The following is a 21,572-nucleotide window of genomic DNA, read 5'->3' as shown; positions in this document are numbered from 1 at the left end:
ATCTAAGATGAGAAAGTCCAAGTAGCCAATTTTTATCCTGGCACATGATATGTGCAAAACCAGTGTTCTATCCCTACCTTATTCTACTTTCAGGATGATTGGTAAACCCCAATTCTGGTCCTTAATATCCATTAAGTTAATCCCTGAGTTTGGGGCCGGAGGAGAGACATTTCCCTAAATAGAAGAGGGGACAGAGCATTTCTGGTGTGAGTATTTTCTGGTATTCTAGCTCATCGCTTGATGTTTGTAGCAACTTTAGAGTAGTTAGGACAGTTTGAATACACCAGCTGCTTTGTCTGGCCCTCTTTTATTAATCCAGCATATCTCAGCTTGCCTTTCACCCCTTGAAGAGCATAGCATATGTCTGTCTCTACTTTCCATGAATAAAATGCATACTTTAGCCTAGGGCTAGGGATGTGCTTAAAAGTGAAGGGGGGAAACAGGGAAAAAATGAAAACCAAGCCTGTAAGTAAGAAAAACAATCTTTAGAAATAAATTCAGCTCAACAGTATTGGGAACAAGGAAAGTTGCTAATTAATAAAAAAAAAAGAAAAATGAGAGAGAAAGAGAGACAGAGATGGGGGCAGGGTGAGGGGAGAAAGACAAGCAGAGAGACAGAAGAAAGACAGAAAGAAAAGGGACAGAGGAGAGGAGAAAAAAAAGAGACAGAGAGGTAGAGAGAAAGGGAGAAAGAGAAGGAACTTTAACTATACTATATCCAAGCAGATTGTACATGCATTTTAAAAGCGTACACAAAAGCTTTATACTAACTAATGAATTGATTTAAGACTCCACTCCGTGATATACAATGACATATTATTTACGTAACCTGTAGTTTTCTGTTCACATAGTAATTTTCACCTCCCTCTCTGTCAAGCAGAAGAAAAGTTTTCACCTTAAATCTTAGCTGATGAGCAACCAAAATAGCAGGAGAGGATGTATAAATGAAAGTAATTTAGCGAAGTGGGTTTGACTGACATGTAAAGACAATAAAAGTTATGATAATGTTCGGGATATCAAAGCAAAAACCAGGTGGGCAGACGAGAACAGGCAAGTTCCCAAGGAAATCTGAAAGATGATCTTCCACACTGAAGAAAATCCAGCAATTTATTTCCAGGCTTATCACTTGGTGGGTTCAAAACCCTGTATTAAATGGTGAATACAAAGGGTTTCGTTGTCTTTACATTGGGCTAAATTGGTTTGTTGGTCTGTTTTGTTTTGAAATTTTAGTATATACTTCCTTAATTCCAACAAATGTTTGATTGAGAGTTTTATTGGGACAAAGCAAATAAGTTGGTGAAAACAATGCCATATTCAATCAAAATTCCCTTCACTTCAGCAGGCTCTTTTTTGGCCATTTTTCCATAATCTAATCTTGGGTTTTTGTGACTTAGAAAGAGTAGGCCATTCCATGAGATCTTCCAGAGAGAACAGAAAACCAGGCAAAGCAGAGGACTTGTCACAAAAGTATCCTACCCCACTCAATAGCTTATTGTTATTAGATCACTGCCTTTTGTTTCTCCACCAAAGTCATTTCCAGTTACCCCACATGTCCATTGATCCTTCCTTTGTAACAAAGAGAAACATTTAAGAAAAGCCAATTGGCACAATGGGCCAGAGGAAAGAATCCAGGTTTTTGGCCAAGGCTTTTTCACCTATTTTGTCAAGCGTGGAGCCCTCTGGCAGTCTGGTGAAGCATATGGATCCCTTCTTCAAAGACTGTCTTTAAATGAATAAAATGGGATTATAAAGGAAACCAATTATATTGAAATAGTTATTAAATAAATATATTTTTAAAATTCAGGTTAAGAACCCCTGCCTAGATTCAGAAGGCATAGATTCAAATCCTCTTCTGTCACTTGTTCATGTGTGACTTTAGATAATTCACTGAATCTCCTTGGGTCTCAGTTTCCTCATCTGTAAAATGGAAATCAGGGAGGGAGTCAAACTAGATGGCCCCAAGGTCCCTTTCAGCTCTAGAGCTATGGTCCTATGATTTTACATGGACCACCTCTCACAAAGTATTTTGCTTTTTGAATCTGTTGTCCTCACTCCTGCAATCTCGCTGTATCCTGCCTTACCAGATATATTGCATGTTACTATTCTTCATGTGTTATCCACACTGAAGTGAAATTCGCTTGTTTATTGTTCCTCAAACATGACATTCCACTTCCCACCTCCAGGCCTTTGTATTATTAGCCCTCTCCTACGTCTGGAATACATACCCTCCTTTTTCTGCTTTATGGAATCCCTGGATTCCTTAAAGTTCAGCTCAAGTAGTGCCCTCTACATGAAGTCTTTCCTGATCTCCCCAGTTGCTAGTGCCCTCTCCCTAGAAATTACTTGGTATATGTATTTTGGATTTAATTTTCAATGTATGTATTGTTCCTCCTCCTACCCCTACAATATAAACTCCTTGAGGACAGGGACTGTTCCATTTTTGCCTTTGATTCCCCAGTGTTTAACATCTAGTAGGTGTTTAATAAATGTTTGTGGAAGGAATGGATAGATAGATAGATGGATGGATGGGTGGATGAATAGATGGATGAAGGAGGTATATTTCATTCTAAGTTCTCTAGGATAGAGATTTATTCATTACATATCATTGGAATTCAATTCCTTTTTAGTTTTCTTACATTTTTCATTATAGTAGTGGGTTTTTCTTTATATTAGGAACATAGATTTAGGGGTGCAAAGAATCTTAGGGGTCATCTAGTCCAATCCCCTCATTTTAAAGAACATGAAACAGATAATATTCTCTTGGCTCCACTTTTTTCACTCTGGATCCTTTCTTCCTGGTCCTCCCATATTTCTCAGAACTTCTTATATTCTTTTTCTTTTTGATAGTTCAATAATATTCCCCAACATTGATAACCCATGATTTCTACAGCCATTTGCAATCAAAAAGCATGGCTTTTCAGAACTTAGTTTATTACTACAGTGCACACCAAATACAGAAGACTGCTAGTGTGGAAAAATTATCTTCCCTTTTTATGCTCCATATTCTTGTAGTTAACTTCAATGCCTCACTACAATATGTAGAGAACCTTCCGTTCTGCAAGTGAAGCCAGTGGCAAGCCCTTCCAAAGTGAGTTGGCTCCAAGCATAGACTCCATGACAAATTCTACATTTTTCATCTGAAGATCACCCTAGACAGATGCGTGAGGTTCACCACCAGTTGGTTACAAAATGATAAAATTTGAGGCAATGGATAACTCTTGAGTGCTAACTTGTAGAGGGATTGCAATATGCAGCAATGGAGGGAATTCCCATGATGATAAAATGAAAAATCCTTGGAGTACTGAGCAAGTATTTTTGTGGTTGAGAGGCAGAATTTCTCAGTGGATACGGTACCCATCTTAGATTCTTGAAGACATTATAGGTTAAAAAAAAAAAATCTTATCTCTGATACATAGTAGTTGTATGACTGTAGGTTAAAAAAAGTAATAAAATAGTTATAAAAAATAAAATAGCAATTATTATTGCCTATGGTTATTATTGTTGTTGTTATAACTAGCACTTATATAATACCTACTATGTGCCAGACACTGTACTAAATAAATGCTTTACAAATATTATCTAATAGTTAAATCACTTCATGGCAGCTAAATGACACAATAGAGTGCCAAGCTTGAAGTCAGGAAGACTCATCTTCCTGAGTTCAAATCTGGCCTCAGATACTAGCTGTGTGATCCTAGATAAGTCACTTAATCCTATTTGCCTCAGTTTCTTCATCTGTAAAATGGAGAAGGAAATGGCAAACCACTCCAATATCTTTGCCAAGAAAACTCCAAATGGTGTCATAAAGAATTGGACGCAACTGAAAATGACTCAGCAACAACAAATAAGCAACTTCACCATTCAGTGTCCCAGGGAAATCTCTAAAATGATAACTTATAGACAAGTAAACAATTTGCACTGCTAAGTGGAGTTTCCATACTGGAAATCCCTTATATGGATAAGTACAGAGATGCTCAACTTCTTCATTCTTCTCCCTTCTCCCCCTTCCCCCACCTCCAATTCTTGTGTTATTCCTTCAGTTAAAACAAGGCACATGAATCAAGAATTTCAAATCTCATCAACTTGCTGGGTGGCCTGGAACTAAATACATAATGACACTGTGTCTCAGTTTCCACTCCTGCAAAATGGATCTAATAGGGCTGACCTCTCTTGCAGGGATGTTGGAACTTTAATGAGTCCGTGTTTGTAAAACACTTTGAGCACCCTAGATGAAAGGAACTCTATTGAGTAGTAAGCATGCCCATTATTTTGATTATACACACACATCCCTCTCCTGTTTCACCCAGATCTGTGCTATACTTCAAACACAGTGCAGGTGGGCTTTAGGAGAGGGGTTGCTCATTAATTCATATTTGGCAGGGGATGAGGGGCAACAGAGCCACCACCAAAGGTTTCCTAGGGGCTGGGGGGTCTGAGTACTAGAAGGGAAGCAGCAAACTCCCAAGTTCCCCTGGAAATGTCTAACTCTATAGTACAGCTTGGGTGTGATTGTGTAGTTGCTACAACAGAGAGATTGGAAAGGTGCAGAAGGACTCAAGAATATCCATTCAGTGAACTGACCAGCCTTTGCTGAGTGATGGAAATTAACTACAAAAGACATAAAAAAAAGACACTATCTGCATCCAAAGAAAGAACTGATAAATAGAAGTTTGTATAGAATGTGTGTGTATTATATAGATATGCACATACACACATATTTGTGTCTAACAGTAGTCATCTCTAGGGTAGGGTGGGGAAGAGGGGAGGGAAGACAAAAAAGGGAAAAAAGAAAAAAATTACTTTATTATATATTTAAAAGGAATAGTAATTTGTATATGATAGGTTTACAGTTTCATGTGCAGTCATCTTTTTCATTATACTATCATATGGAAAAGCTTGTTTTATTCCATAAATTAAAAATAAAATAAAGAGAAAAATACAAAGTGGATAACAAGGCATTTCTCCTTGGAGCAGCCATCTCCCATCCTGCTAAGCATCAGCATTCGCATCTTGCATAATTCTAGTTCCTTTTCTGATTATCTCTTCTACATCCTATATATCACTTGTATGTGCACCGTGGTTTCAATGTGGTCTCTCTCATTAGCTTGTGAGCTCCCAGAGAGGAGCAACCACCTTTGCATTTTTTTCATACAACCAACCCTGAACACAGTGCCTGGCACAGTCGGTGCTTAATAAATGCAGATTGACATTGCTGACATAAGAGAAGCACCTTATGAAAAGATGCTATAGAAAAACAGTATAGTGCAGACATACACTGTAGTGGCTGGAGGACTTGATTTGAATTAAGAAAGAACTGGGTGCAAATTCTACCTCTAAGATGTACTAGGTGTGTTGTCATAAGGAAGTTTTTGAGTGCCCCCAGGAAGTTTTTTAAGTTACACACAGAGTACCAATCTACAATGCATCAGTGAAAGTTTTCATGCAATGAGTTCCCCCAAATATATGGAATCACTTGTCTAGGAAAAAGGGGGAAGGGACACCTCTTGGAGGGTTGGGGTCATTGGATTGCAAGAATAAGATATAGTTGAGTCCCCTCTACATTTTTAAGACCATCTCATAAGATGCGGGATGGGTGAGAGGTTGTCCCCAAGGACTCATGTCCATTTTATACCCAAGGCCTCCATTTCCATTTCTGATTGCCAAATTACAAGCTATGCTCAGCTGTCAAGAGCAATGGTTTAAAAGATGGCAATAAACATAATGACCAGGAGACATCATGCATGGTGTTGTTGTGAAAGAAAAGCAAGGAAAAGTTACATAGACAAAAAGGCAGGGAGGTGGCACCATGGATAGAATCTGCATGGGCTTGGGAATTAGGAAAATCTGAATTCAAATCCTGCCTCAGACACTTTTTAGCTATGCAAGCCCATGTACATCACTTACTTAATTTCTTTATGTTTCAGTTTTAGTAAGATATGAGTTGAAATCCTGTCACATAGTAGATACTCACTGGCTGTATCCTAGGGAAGTGACTTAACTTTCCTGTACCTCAGTTTCCCTATCTATGAGGAAATAAAGATAATAAAAGGACCTATCTCATAGAGCTGTTGTAATGATCAAATGAGTTAACATACCTAAAACACTAAGCAAACCTTAAAGGCTAGTAATTATCCTTGTCATTAATACTATTATTACTATTTTATCCTTTTCCATCAGTATAGGAAGTTACCACTTCCGAAGCATTGTCACAGACACTATCCAACTCCTCCCAGCTTTGATAAATGTCTGCTAACCACCTTCTAAAGCCCAACTCAGGGAAAAGCCTCCCTCTACTAGATAATCACTGCCCTGATTATTCTCCCATATCTAAGAAATCATAATATAATCTAACTCAACCATTCGAACACTCTCACATTATAGATGAGGCTCAGAAGGGGTTAAGGGACTTGCCCAAGATTTACATAGCTAGTTAGGAGTAGAATTGGGGTTCCACGTTCTAATTCTGGCTCACAGCCCAGTGCTCTTTCTGCCACAAGGTTTCTCAATTCTAATGTCAGAAAAGGAAAGCTGCTTTGTTCTCCTCAACAGTAACTCCACGATAATAACTGAAACTTTGATTTTTATTATAGTTGACTGGTTTTATTGTTCCTGTTGGGGAAGAAGGAAGAAAGGAAGGAGGGAAGGAAGGAAGGAAGGAAGGAAGGAAGGAAGGAAGGAAGGAAGGAAGGAAGGAAGGAAGGAAGGAAGACTGCACATACACACACATACATATATTTTTAACGGGATTATATTGGTGTACCCTAGAAGAATTCAAAACCTAGCAAAATAATTACCCCCTCAATTTTAATATAAGTATATGTGTGTGTACTATGTGTATATATAGATATCTCTACCTCTAGACATCTCTATCTAGAGATATAGATCTAGACATAGATAGACAGAAATAGATATAGACATAGATATATACCTTTGTTTTTCCCATTAGTGTCTCATTTCGATAGTGGTTTGATAGCTTGTACAATCCAGTTTCTCTTTATTTAAATAACTTAGTTGAAAATGACTTAACTGAACCAGGGGGAAATCAGGATGTGATCATCACCACTGGAGATTTTGATGAACTGACTTCTCTTTAGTGGGAAAGTCAACCTTATGTTAACAGGTAAAATTTCAGACAGTTTAAGAACTCTCCACTGGGCAATAAGTACCTCCTTTCCTTATCTTCAAGGGTTTTTGTTTAAAGCATGAAAAGAGATGAAGGAGTCTGGCAACAAGGCAAAGTTAATGAAGAAAAAAAAAATTTAAGAAAAACATTGAGTATTACTGTGACCAACCATGAACAAGCCTCAATGGTTGGGATGATCCAAGTTGAATTTGGAGACAAAGGAACTAAGTTCAAATCTTGCCTCTGACATTTATTACCTGTTTGACCTTAGGGAAGTCACAACCTCTCTGGACCTCAGTTTCCTTATCTGTAAAGATGAGGGGTAGACTAGAGGACCTCTAAGTAAGACTCCTTACAACTCGACTCTGTGATTCTGCAACCTAAACAGTGGGAAGGCCCCTTCTCCCATATGGATTTATAGCCAATGAAAACCCACAAACTCGGCAAACTCTAGCAGAGATATAGACCATGAGTGGTAAGATTTTTTTTTTAAGGAACTAATTGCTAGGTCAAAAACATGAAGCATGGTTGCTGAAATAACACCAGAAGTACCAATTTAGTAGCAGGCTGCCCACCTGCTGTCAGAATGCTGTATGCCAGCCAAGCTCTCCTAGGAGGATGATGACTTCTTCCTTCCCCTAGACCCAGTGCAAAGAGCTCCCTTGGGAATTAAGATTCTTCTGTAACTCAAGCCCATCACTCTCATCTATCACTGTCAAGTTGTTCGAATGATGATTCTATTTTGAAAGCAGGCCCGGTCACAGAGGTTGAGCTATGGGGAAGAGAGAAAGGAGCAAGAATTTTGTGCAATGGCTGCCTGGAGAGAAATGTGTTGTGCCAAAATAGAATTCACATTGCCGAAGACACGCGGCTTAAACACGGAAAGCCTTCTGTGAGTCATGTGGCAAGTGTAAAAAAAATAACACAAGCTAAGAAATTAATTTCTTCCATATATTATGCTAGAGCCAGAGGGAAGGGAAGGGGGAAAAAAAACAGTGTTTTGAAATGAAAACATAGATATTCTTCCCAGAAACAAGGCCAATACTTGAAGAAGAAAAAAATATGTTGCCTTTTCATTAACATTTCTAGCTATGACAATGAAACATAGAGCCTAGACACTAGATTTAAGAGCTGGAAGAGAACTTTCCTGAAAGAAAAGTCATTAAGTCCAACCACCTCATTTTACAGATGAGGAAACTGAGGCCCAGAGAAATTAAGTGATTTATGTAGGGTTACTTACTTAGATGACACATTGGATGGAGAGCTGGGTCTAGAGTAAGGAAGACCTAAACTTAAAATCTGGCCTGAGACATTTACTGGCTGTGTGACCCTGGGCAAATCACTTAACTTCTGCCTCAATCCACTGGAGAAGGAAATAACAAATTACTGCCAAGAAAACTCAATGGACAGTTTTGGTGTACTGTGGTCCACAGGGTCACAAAGAGTCAGACATGACTGAGCCATTGAACAACGGCGACAACTTACCTAGCAGGCATTTGAAGCAGTATTCAAACTCAGATCATCCTGACTCCAAGTCTACCACTATCCGTTATGCTATCTTACCTCTTAACCAGTAAAATATTTTATTGAACATCACATTGGTTAAGGTGTCCATGAGACAGAAGAAACTGCAGTACAGTCAGTATACCCCAGTAAAACTGTCTTGGGCCAAACCAGGTTGAGGGAACCAGTAGGCCTCAAACCCATCTGTGTTGAAGCAGGTGCTGTGGAGCATTTAGAGCTTGTTCAGACATTGAAGATGCCAAAGTCATCCACCGCATCCTGGGCCATCATCAGTCATCCTGATTTCTGTCTTGCCACTGGACTTCAATGACTCTGGAAGAGAAAATGAGGCTACTGACTTTGTGCAACTCTGCCTCATTTAAATCCAATTCACATGCAAGTTATCACCCCGTGACATCATTGATCCTCTTGGAAAACAAGGATGAACACAAAAACAGAGGTTTTAACTCTCAAGAAGCTTTTGATCTCTTTCAGGAGACAAGATTGACATGTGAGAAACAATGAAAGTGGCACAAGATAATGTATCATCTAGTACAAGTCCTGAACTGTGTTGTCTGGATTGGAATCATTGCAGGAGAGAAAAGTCCTTTTTGTGAGCAAGGAAACTCAGAGAGATCTTTATGAGGGTGAGAGGATTTGAAATGGGTCTCAAAGGACCTCAAGCTGCAATATATCACATTCACCAATCAACAAACCAATACTAATTATCTATTTTGCACTACTTGCTGTGAAATACACAGAAATAGAAGACATGCTTTGCCCTTAAGGGGACTGTAATCTAGTTAGTGAGGCAAGACAGTATGATCAAGTGTTAAACGAAAAATGTCCTAAGAGCACTGAGTTCCTGTTTTATGAGGATCCATTTAAGAAACTGGGGATATTTAATCTAAAATAGTAAAGACATAGTGGGGGATAGCCTTCTGTAGGTGTCTTGAGGACTGTTGTGTAGAAGAAGCTAGCTTATTTGGCATGGCCCCAGAAGGTACAACTATGAGCACTGGTTAAACATTGCCAAGAGGAAAATAAAGACTTGATATCAGGAAGAAAAAAAAACCTTCCTAATAACTAGAGTTGTCCCAAAGTGAAATAGGCTGCTTTTGGAGATAGGAGTTTTCTCTCCCTTAAAATCTTTAAGCAAAAGTTGGTTAACTACCTGGATTCCTTGTAGGAGGCATTCTCTTCTTGGGTATAGTTTAGGCTGAATGACCACCCAGATTCTTTGTCACTCTGGAATTCTAATGGGAATATAAGAGGTTTCCTGTAGATGGAAAATTTGAGACAAGTAAGCAGAAATTTTGAGATAAGTACGATTGGGATGAGGGGAAAATAAAGCATACTAAAATAAAGCACAGAGGCAAGAATGAGCAGGAGATATTCTAGGAATATTGAGGAGCTGAGTTTAGGGGTTCATGTCTGGGGGTAGGGAAAAGTAGGAAAGAAGATTATATCATTAGGATAGAGTCAAGAGTCTTGAAAGCCAAAGTTTAAACTTGCACACAAAGCTCCCCGCCAAAAGCAATTGCTCTTTAAAATTAATTGGCACTGCGATTTTAAGAAATTATTTTAGAGGTGATGGAGATGCTTGATGGAGAGACAAATCAGATTTAAAGAAACAGCATGGTACACTGGAAAAGAATCTTGTTTTAGAGCCAAAGGTTACCTCTACCTATGCATCTTATTGCCTGTGGGAACTTAGGTCCCTTCACCTGGCTCTTAGTTGTTTGCTCCTCTATAAATTGAGGAGGTTAGAATGAATGATCTATAAGGTCCGTTTTAGCTCCAAGATTACAAATATAACTTTCACCTAAATAGATCTTTCATTCAAAGCCTTAATCAGGTATTTGTCAATCTTTACTCCTTAGGGAAACATCTGTCTGTCCTCCCTCCTCTCACCTTAATACAAATAATTATATACTGTTTACCAAACTATGAAACGGGCATAAAAATAACAAATAGGACAGTGCTTAGAATCCAGGAAGACTGAAACTCAATCTTCTTCTCTTATTGCCAGATTACATTTCAGTCCTCTCAGGCCATATCCTTATTTTAACACCTTCCAGTTTGGGAATGGAAGCCAGTGTGGTATAGCGGAGGTGAAGTTAAAAGAGATGTGGGTTTGAAGTCCTTCTCAGATACTAGCTAGCCCTCTTCTCAAGGTGGTGAGAGAACTCTAAATCATATTGTAATTTTACTCTCTATGTCCCTGGTACCTACTGTAATATCTTCTCAGCAAATAAAAATATGCTAAATAAAAAGCGAATCACAGAAAAGTGATTTTTTAAATTTTAAATTAAATTTATCATATTATAATAAATAACAATATGTAACATAATATAATAATATATTAAATTTTAAATTACATTTTTAAAATATATTGATAAAAAATTGTCTTGTAATTGAAATCTATTTATTTACCTTAAGCAGAAAAGGTATATATGTTTGAAAAATATAAGTATTAGATACCATCTTGCTTAAGAGCCTAGAGACCATATGACTCGTGTAGGTTAAACAGCTTAAATAGAAAGAGCCCCCAAAGTAGACGACAAAAGCCTTGAGTTCTAGTCTTGGTTCTGGGACTTCCAAGCTATGTGACTTTGGTCAGGTCACTAAATTCCTCTGAGCCTCAGTGACCTCACCTGTAAAATGACTCATTTGGACCAGATGATAGCTAAGACCTCTTTTATGTTCAGATGTCTCAACCTATGGACCTATCCTGGACAGGACCTCCATGGAGAATTTGTTAAGTTATTGTTGCAGCCGCTAGAGGACAGATCTCCATTGGATGCACCTATTACACTAAGGCGACCTTTATTTGAGTAAATAGGGTACTTTCAAAGAAGTACCAAATTGTATCCCATATCTAAGAAATGTAACAAAACTATGTCTATGTCAAGCAATACCTAGGAAAGTGAGTGCCAAAGGGTGAGTCAGTATGTCTCATCTTAGACCTTGACCTAGACACAACTCCCCACGCCTGTCTAGCTACCTAAATGGCTTTCCTATCATTGGTTTGCCCAGGCAGAATTAATTCTGTACTTACTGACTAGGGGTGACAATTGGCTCCCCACGTGGGGCCTGTTTTACTCAATGTTTGATTGCTGGCCCTCTGTTAAACCTACTCAGTAAAGCAAAATTATGCTCACCTCATTATAGCATTTGAAGACTACATTTGCTTTTGAAATTGGGTTGAAATCTCGAGTTATGGGCCAAACAGAGGAAGATGAAAGTCCCAACCAGATCCCTGCCATCAGGAGCTTATAATCTAATGGCTTCTATCGGATCATAGATTTAGAACTGACAAGAATTCTATAGGTTATCTTGTCCAATGCCTTTTTCTTACAGATGAGGGAACTGAGACCCGGAGACATTAAGTGATTTGCCCAAGAAAATTGTGACAGGAAAGAGATTAGAACCCAGGTCCTCTCTCTCCAAATTCTCTCCACTTTTATAAATATAGATAGATAGAATATATATATATGCATATATGCATAGCATTTTTTCCACTATTCAAGGTGGATACCAATGTTTATAAAGCATTTGGGTAAAGTGTAAATAAGTTAACTACAAAATGGGTCCCTATTACTTTAGCTGGGGCAAGCGTCACTCAATGAGCAGAGGCAGTAACAATAAAAATAATACTTCGTCATCATTTTAAACTGACCCTTCAGGAATTGATTTATTGTACTGACAACCTAGTCACTGTTTCTGTTCTCAGCAGAGGAAGACACACACAGGCTACCCCCCTGGAGCTGCCTCTTCCTTTGGCAGATACATGGACCCTGGATTTAAAAAAATAACAACAACATTAAGTAACCTGCACTGAAGCCAAAAGGAAACCAAGACAAACCCCAGGCCCAGAGCCAAAAAAGCAGCTGAAATAAAAGGTCACATTTAAATTAAGATCCCTATGTCATTATTTCATTCACAAGTTGATTTGGAAGGGCCTCTGACAGAATGTAGGCTTCTTGAGGACAGGGATCCATTTTTTTTAACTTTTCTTTGTATCCTTATTGCTTTGCATAGTGCCTAAACCATGAGAAGTGATTAATAAATGCTTGTTGACTGACAGACTGATGGATGGGTGAATTGATTCTCCACCTCTAATAACCTTCAATTGTCTTTGAACTTATATCATCCCTTGGTCATCTAGCCCATGACAGAACTAATACCCAGAGAGATGACGTTACTTGTTCAAAGTCACACCATGAAAGAACATCAGGGCTGAGACTGGAAGCAGTATGGATCACATTGATCCTCGCTCTGGATCTGGGAGGAATCTAAGAGGTCATCCAGTCCTACCCTCTAAATTTTACAGATGAGGAAGGGAGTGATCTAGAGAGATGACTCAAAGATACCTCCTGGGCCAATGCTTAATCGCTGTCTCAATATGTTGAGGGGCTTAAAGAAATATCAAGCAACTCAAGTTACCTGGACTTAAGTTGACTGTTAATACCTATCACACACACCCCAAAATAATAAAATAGAGAAGACATAATAAATAATAATAAAACAAAGGATGGTGAAGGGGCCAAGATCATACCCTGCCATTTTTATTTTATCCCTTGGACCTACAAATGGTATGTTTTGGGTGTGGTAAGATAAATGCAACCTTGAAGACTCAAGCCCAATTTATTCAAACCCTTCAGATGGAATCCAAGAGGAGATGGGTGATCCTTGGTATTTGAAATTATCTTGTTTTTTTTTAGTTGTATGTTCTGCTGATAATTCCTAGGAGGTCTAGGGACATTATTGTTCCAACTGGTGAGAATTACACCAGGGGTGTGGAGCTGGAAGGGGAGTGACTCAGTTACAATGACATAGCCAGTCATTCAGCCCTGCCAGAATTAGAGTTCAGGACTTCCTGGCTTCAGCCCCCTGATGAGATCATAAAGTCTTTTATTTGGAATAAAAGCAGCCGAATTCCCCAAGGACAGGCCATCCATTTAAAATGAGTGGCATGTCAGTGTGGTACAATAAAAAGAGAGCTAAGTGGAGAATCATGGAACCTGGGTTCAACTCTTGACTCATTATTGCCTGGAGGATCCTTGAGCAAGTCACCTTTTGACCACTGCTTCCCAAACTATAAAATAAGAGGGTTTGACTAAATTGCCTCCAATCTTTCACTGAATCCACTCTTTAATTCTTTCTCAATCCCCAATTTAATCCCTTCAACTTTTAATTCTATGCGCTGATAATTATCTTTTCCTTTGGGAAGAGAAGGGTGCTAGAAAAAATGCACTGAATTAGGAATACTGAAATTAGTATCACCAGGCTTGAGTTTGAATCCCAGATCTGCTCCTAACTAGCTGAGTCACCTTGGACAAGTCACTTTCATATTTCTAGGCCTCAGTTTTGTTATCTGTAATACAAAAGGGCTGCAAAAGATGGATTCTGAGGTTCCTTCTAGCTCTTAGTCAACGATCCTATGAATTCTGAGTTTTGAGGACTGACTTCCCAGCAGTTTCTTCACCATCAGTCCAGAGTGGGACTGATTCCCTAGAGAGTCTTACCTGACGGCAGTGACCTCCAAAAGCTCCCTCAGTGCCCCCTTGGAAAACAAGATGCTAAGGCCCCATACTTGAACTCCAATGCTTTCCTAACTATTCCCACTCTTACACACTCCCTAAAGGGCGAGATCAGTCCTGCCAAGGAGATTTTCAAGCTAAACAAACAAATACATTTTAACTTCTAATCCCCTGGAGAGAGAGTGAAAGAGAAGCGGGTGGGGGGTAAGCCCTCTCAAGACTCAGCTGTCTATGTAGGGCCTAGGAAAAAGGCCAAGGGCCTCCACAGCAAATAGACTCCGGAGATATCAGATCAGACCTGGAAAAGAAGCCAGGACTTCAGGGACCTCCCTGCACCATCTCTTACATAAAGTCCTCTGAGACTTTCCTGGAGCAAACAAGGTTTCATCTTCCAAGGCACCTACAGTAGCAAACAGCCTTCTGGCTTTATTTGCCCTTCCTGGGGAGGATGGAGGGCCAAGCCTGCCAGGGGTCTGAATCTGCAGTGGTGGTGTTACTGCCTGCCAGGCTTAACCCTCAAAACTTCCTCCTACCCCCCTCAAAAATATAGATAGCCAAGGATAGTAAAAAACCAGATTATATGTTAATATACAGTAACCTCTCCAAACCACAGATCATAAACCTTTGGCATTAGTTGACCTCAAGTTCTCAGGAACCTGTGTTTTTCAACATTGGTAAGTTTGTGTTTCCCCCCTCACCTCTCTACTAACTTTCAAGAAACTGGCCCAGGGATTACAGAAAATTGGAGGCCATTCAAAACTAAAAAAAAAAAAAAAAAAAAGAGCACTGGCTTTTAAATCAAGCAGCCTTTTTCTGAATTAAGAGATCTTTTTTTCTTTGCAAAGTCAAGTTGTGTATGTTGGACTCCAGAAGCTCAGATCCCATTTCATTCTGAAACCATGACCCCTCTCCTAGAGGCAAAGCAAGAAGTGGTTCCATTTTAACCCCCTAATACTAGCCCCTTAGATCTAATGATGCTTTATTTATCTGTATTTTAAATACTCAGTTTTGTTGCTTTTACTTGAAAATAAATGAGATGATACAAGTGTCTACTGAAGTGGAAGGAACTTCTACTTTGGTGACTACCTGGGAGCTCAGAGCAGTGCTTTTGTCCTTTCTTATTTTGTCTTGTTATGAATTTTAGTGGCAAAGAAACATGGAACCAAAACCTTAATTTTAAGTAAAAGAATGAACATTGTTTGCTTTTTCCAGATATCATGTGTTAGGATACCTTTCAATGAAAGAATTCAAGGTCCTTTCCAGATTGCACATTTTCCAATTCAGAGAGGCTGCATGGCATCATGGGAAGAGAACTGACCTTAGAGTCAAGAAGTCTTGCTTCTAACATATATTAGTTCTGCAAACATGGTCAAGCCATTTAAAATCTCCTAGTGGCCCTAGTCACTGAGACAATGAATCACAGACTAAATGACAGGGATCTCATGAGTGCAGGGAGTTTCCACACTGGGAACTCCCTCCAGAAATGAAATTATAGGTCTAGACCAAGAAAACAAAAAAAATCCTACAGACTACAGAGCCTAACTGCCTAGTGCTATTTGAAATACTTGAGTGGGAATTCAGAAGAAAGCACAGACATTTTTCCTGCCCTCATTGGGTTTACAGCCTAGGGAGATAATTGGATTTTGGACATTTGGAACATACATTCAGTAATCAGCTAACAATACAAAAAAGTCTGGATGCACAGATAATTGCTTCCATTGACTTGTCTCAAATTGAGCTAAACTGACCTGCCAAATGAGAAGGAGGAACAGCCTGTGGCTATTGAGGCCAGGCAGAATCATGTAGAAATTGTGGTCAGTAATTCTATGACCCAAGGCTAAATTCAAGAGTGGGGATTAGCCCCAGATCTGAGATTTTTAAAGCATTTGATTTCAACTGCTTGATTGGAAGCACTTCCAAACTGCTTGTTTTTTGGGAAGCTAATGTTTTGCTTAATCGATATGGTTTTGGAAAAGTCATGGGATCGTAGGCTAGTAGTTTTAGAACAACAACAAAAAACACATCAAGAAGCCTTCTAGTCTAAGCCCCTCATTTTACAGATGAGAAAATTGAGGCTCAGGAACGTTATTATTTACCCAAAGTTCATACATTTAATAAGTGTCATAGGTGGGATTAGAATCCAAGTCCTCAGACTCCAAAGCAAGCTCTGTCTCTCATTCTGATTTATAAGAACTTAAACATATTTCAGTTGTGCTTATAGAAGCTTACTGTAAACAAATCCTAAAATTAACCAACATTTAAAAAAAAAAAAATAAACTAGGACCAAGCAACATGATGTTAGCATGGGGAGACACAGGATTAGATATCAGGAGGTAAGCCTTTATCTTAACTCTGTGACCTTAAACAACTAACTCACTTCTTTCCCAGTTTTCTCATGTGTAAATTGAGGCAGGGGTAAGTTGAGCCAGACGACTTCCAAATTATTTTCCAACTCAGAGCCAATGAATTTCAGACATGTGAAACTTGGTAACGTGAATAAGTACTTCAATTTATCTATTTCATTGGAAACATCCATATGGATTCATTTAATTTGACAAGCAACTATGTGGAAAATCAAGGTACGTGAGTACCTGGTAATGGGGACCTAGAAGCAGGACACGCTTGTCTAACTGAGCCTGCCAAGTGCTAACTAGTCAGCTGTATCAGTCCAGTAGAAGAAAACAGGATTTCCTCAAAGTTTAACTTTGAACCAAGGCATACCCATCAGGAACATGTGTACTTTTCCAGTCGATCAGATAAATTTCATAAGTTGTATGTATGTATATGTATATATGTATAGAAATATATAAAAATTTGTGTGCATACGTACCTATATATGCATCTATACACATATGTTTATATCTATACATGCACACATATACATATACACATATATAATACAGCATGCAATATATTGTATAGCATACAAAGAAAGATAAAAATCCAAGAGTTAGCCCAGGCCTACAGAAACACAAAGACTGGCGGAAGACCAATGTCTCCTTTGCTCTACAGCAGTAGCTATAGGAATAATAGGAATATTATATAGGAACATAGCAATAATGGACCTCTCAGTGGACTGGCTGGTAGGCATGATTTTCAATGGAACCATTGCTAATTTTTTTTTTTTTACCTGGAGCAAAAATAGGATGAGAATTGGGTGAAGTTATTCAGAAGATTGTCCAACCAGATACAGTTGTACTGGGAAAGGGGTGATCCTTTCCCTCAGAGTCTCACCCTTGACTTTGTGGGTGGGTAGGCCTGGAAGAACACCAGAGTGAAAACCCTGTGAAATGAAGGGAAAGGTATGGTAGTATAAGCCAATAAGGGACCTCAAGGCGATTGACTCAGAGAAGAAACATACTCCTCCATCCTCTCATCTAGTCACCCTAAGTTCTATTGTTTCACATAATTTATATGTCTTTATTAATCTTTATTAATCACCTACAAGGGCAGTGATATGCACTAGGGATACAAAGAATGAAAAAATCTCTCATCTCAAGGAGTTGCATTATAAAGTGTCTATTTTCCAATGGTCAACTTAATTAAAACTAGGGAATATGATCTATGTCCATTTAACACATAAAATGTTATCCATCATGATAAGCTCAAACAAATGAGAGAGGGAACTACTGTCACTTCCTCCTTGCGAAGCAACTCCCATTTTTCCTTCAGGATACCTCTTGTGCCATTTGTGATGGGTAAGACTATCTGACATACAGAACCAGAATTATAATTCAATATTATAGCTCTGCCTGATCTAATGCCATCAGGAATTCTTTGGCCTTGATGCCCACCTCATTAAATCTACTATCCAAGACCAAGTCAACAGACCTAGAACAGAATGTACATGTTTTTGTACAATTTCTGGTAGCCCAAGTCAGGAAAATTATACTCCTCCAACCAACTAGCCATTAGCCCTACAAAGTAAAGAAGAAGATTCTATTCTTAGATAAGCCTTATAGAATGCTCTCAGTGAGAGCAAGCACTGGCAGTTGTCCTAGAAGTCATGTATTACAGAGCATTAGGTGATAAATCAATCAAGTTACAGAATTATAGCCTCTCCCTCTTAAGACAGGGTAGGCATTAGTGATGGAAGCACATAGTAAGGGCTTAATAAAGATTTGACTGACTGACTGAAGCATGAGAAAATGGGTGATTCCAGGAAGTAGTAGGGGCGGCAAATTTATGAAAAGAGACAGACTGTAGAAAGTACATTTCATAGAATATGTAATGGCCACTTCCTCTGGACTACTGCACTAAGAAGAGATGTTTGGGTGAGGCAATCCTCACCCATCCCTCAGGCTCCTTAGGTCAGGGAAGGTGTACGTGCTGAAACAGTTCCACCCTCCTATCTCACCTCAACCCTAAAGCCATGCCTTGTGTGAGCTTCTGGAGAAGGTGAGTTTTATGGTTATTATCATCTAGCCAAATGATGATCTCATAACTCAGCTGAAGATTTACACCCACAACTTTAGTAGAGCAACAAAAAAGAAATATAAAAGATTCTGGGTCTCCCTTTTGGTATGCGTCAGATCAGGATATGATTCTCGGTCCTGCCTTCTATCCTGGAAGAAACGTACTTTCTTCTAAAATCCTATGGGATTTTACCCTATTTGTTGTGTTTTGTCCTTCATTCTCAAAGGACCATAACATCAAAATGATGCTGACTTTGATTTGAGTGAGGGAGAGCTGTGCAAGGTCATCAACCTCACTTTCTTCTCCTGAGCCATCTGGGTCCAGTGGCATGATATTCATAAGGATGACTGAAATGACCCAGGATGCAATAGGAGACCCTCACCCTTTCAGGCTCAGGTCTTATCACAATCTTACTTTGAATAAGATACACCCATTCAATGAACAGGCTTCCTTTAAGTTACTCAAGGGATGACTCCTTTAATCAAAAAACAAAAAAAATCAAACTGGGAGGGGAAGACCCTAAGGGCTCATGGTAAAAGAGAAACAGTTACTATTTAGCTATTACATCCACTCTGTGCTATCCAAACAATGTTTAAAAATAGAGTTGAACATAACCCCATGCATATCATACTCTGAGAAACCTGCATATATGCCTGTGTCTTCTTTTCTACTCCTGTAATGAAGTTCTCCACTCCTGCATAAGCATTCAAGGTAACAAATGCATATTGAATATCCAATGAATTTGTTTAGTAAATGTTTCCAGTCCTGTAGATCTGGACTCTACTTTTGGAGTTTACTGTAATTAGTTTTGACTTTTATACGGATAATTCAAGCAAAAAAAAAAATTCCCAAACAAAAAAATCTCAACAATAAATCTTGATGTTAATTTTTTTTTGCTTTTGAACTAAATTATCCTAATTCCTTTAATGAAGAGAGAATTATAGTTGATACTTCAATGAATTCATAATCTCTCCAATGTGAATCCATTGATTCAGAGTGCTTACTCCCCATACTTCCTTTTTTTGAGTCCTTCCATAAATCTCCTATTACTCATGACAAGGACCCCTCAGCCTTTGGGCTCATACGATTCAAACCTGATCTTAGGGGTGTATTCAGAAAGACTTATTTTCTCTTTCAGCTTACCATGCCACTCACTACTAAGAGTTTACACTACGAAATCTCCTAATATGCACTTGCCTAAGTTTCCATAAAATTTTGAACTTGGGATCCAAAGGTCTTATACAAGCATTCAAAGTAACAACTACATATAGGGTACAGAGCAATCTTTATTTTATCCCACAAGGGAAAAAAAGGAAGAAGACACAAAGAACTCAGTGAAGTCTACAAACAGATACAGAAAACATATCAAATACTTACATAATTCTCCTTCGAAGGAATTGAACTCAGCGTTGTCAGTGGGGAAAATGCCCTGAAATTCTAGTAAATCTCTAGCCTTCCCATATGGTTCTAGCCACCTCCTCCAAGATTTCTGATGCCCTTTGTCTTTAGACTCCACCTTACCTCCCCCAATGCTGAAGACAAACACTTTGGGCTTCTTGAAAGGCAAACAACTGAACTCACACTGTGGGAATCCCTAAGCAAGGAGAAAAGTACAGGTCTTCTGCTCCTCCACCTATTTTCCTCTAAGATCAGAGTTCATGTGTGTAATGATCTCATTTCTTGAAGAGGTGTATTACTCAGGAATTCCCCTTCTCTTTAGAGTCAGGTCTCAAACACTTGAACTTACAAACAGAAGGCAACACCCAAGGTTGGACTGTCCAAGAAATCTCCCTTCTCTGACCTTCTACTGGTCTTTTTAATATTTTGGGTCTTTCAGTACAACATTCAGGCTATCCTTTCATTATCCCTCTTTAAAAGAGTGACTGTCCAATTAACCCAATCCTTACAAGCACAGGCAAAATGCTTAGTTGGTACAATTCCTTCATAGACTTTGGAGCATGTGCAGACATTCTTTAACTGGTTCTGGTCTGCTAACCATGTGATGAAAGGAAACTTTTGTGATTGGCTGTGCAGTCATAACTGAGATGCATTTGAATGGTATTGACTTGCCAGAATGAATATCTTGGCCCTGTTTTTTTCTGGCCCTATATGGCACTGGAGATGGAAGATGAGCCAACCGTAGGCCTTAAGAGCCTCAGGCTCTCTCCCAAAGCCAGCATAAAGCTGAGAGCTCATGAGCTTCTGTTACTTCTCTGGCTATTGTGTCTCTTTTTTCCTGCTTTTAAGTGAAGGAATACTATGACTTTGAAAAATCAGTCAATTAATAAACATTTATTAAGTTTCTACTATATGCTAGCCACTGTACCAAGGGTTACAGATGCAAAACAAAGGAAAAGACAGTTCCTGCCTTCAAGGAGCTTAGAATCTAAAGAAAGAGACAATAGGCAAACAAATATATACAAAGAACACTATATACAGGATAAAAAGGAAATAATGGACAGAGGGAAAGCAGTGGAATTAAGAAGGGTTAGGGAAGGCTTCCTATAGAAGGTGGGATTTTAGTTGGGACTTAAAGGATGTCAGGGAGGTCAGCAGTCTGAGGGGAAGAGGGAGAGCATTCCAGGCATGAAGGACAGCTCAGAGCTGAGATAGTTCTTGTTTGTAGAACAGTCAGGGAGAAGCCAGTGTCACTGGATCTAAGCATATGTGTCAGAGAGTAAGGTGTAAAAGACTGGAAAGGCAGAAGGGGAGTAGTTTATAAAAGGCTTTGAGCGGCAAACAACATTTTATTTTTGCTGCTAGAGGCAAACCACTATAAACTTCAAATGGTCATAATGATGAGGCACCAGATATCTAGGAGCTTCAATCCATGTTGGAATTTGAAGGAAGTCAGGTAGTAGACATAAAAGTATAAAGTGACCAGCTCAACCCAACCCTCCAGAAGCTGGGATGTGGACTCATCTAGCACCTATGTCAAATTTGGAAATGAACTTGGAAGAACCAATACTTTATAGAAAATGCCT

General features: G+C 39.0%; 1 long non-coding RNA gene across 2 annotated transcripts; it reads right to left on the bottom strand.

The window, feature by feature from the left end:
- Nucleotides 1–936: 936 nt before the first annotated feature.
- On the bottom strand, nt 937–20,234 carry LOC140497173 (uncharacterized). Of its 2 annotated transcripts, XR_011964556.1 has the most exons (4): nt 19,966–20,234; nt 17,303–17,455; nt 9,801–9,905; nt 937–8,959 (listed from the first exon to the last, which is right to left on the bottom strand). It is a non-coding gene; the product is annotated as an uncharacterized lncRNA (long non-coding RNA). The 2 variants fall into 2 exon arrangements; XR_011964557.1 differs by lacking the exon at nt 17,303–17,455.
- Between the last annotated feature and the right edge of the window lie 1,338 nt (nt 20,235–21,572).

The sequence above is a fragment of the Notamacropus eugenii genome, chromosome 3, assembly GCF_028372415.1.
Source record: "Notamacropus eugenii isolate mMacEug1 chromosome 3, mMacEug1.pri_v2, whole genome shotgun sequence".
Classification (NCBI taxonomy): domain Eukaryota; kingdom Metazoa; phylum Chordata; class Mammalia; order Diprotodontia; family Macropodidae; genus Notamacropus; species Notamacropus eugenii.
The sequence above is the reverse complement of the archived record's forward strand: the minus strand, read 5'-3'. Positions and strand labels throughout refer to the sequence as shown.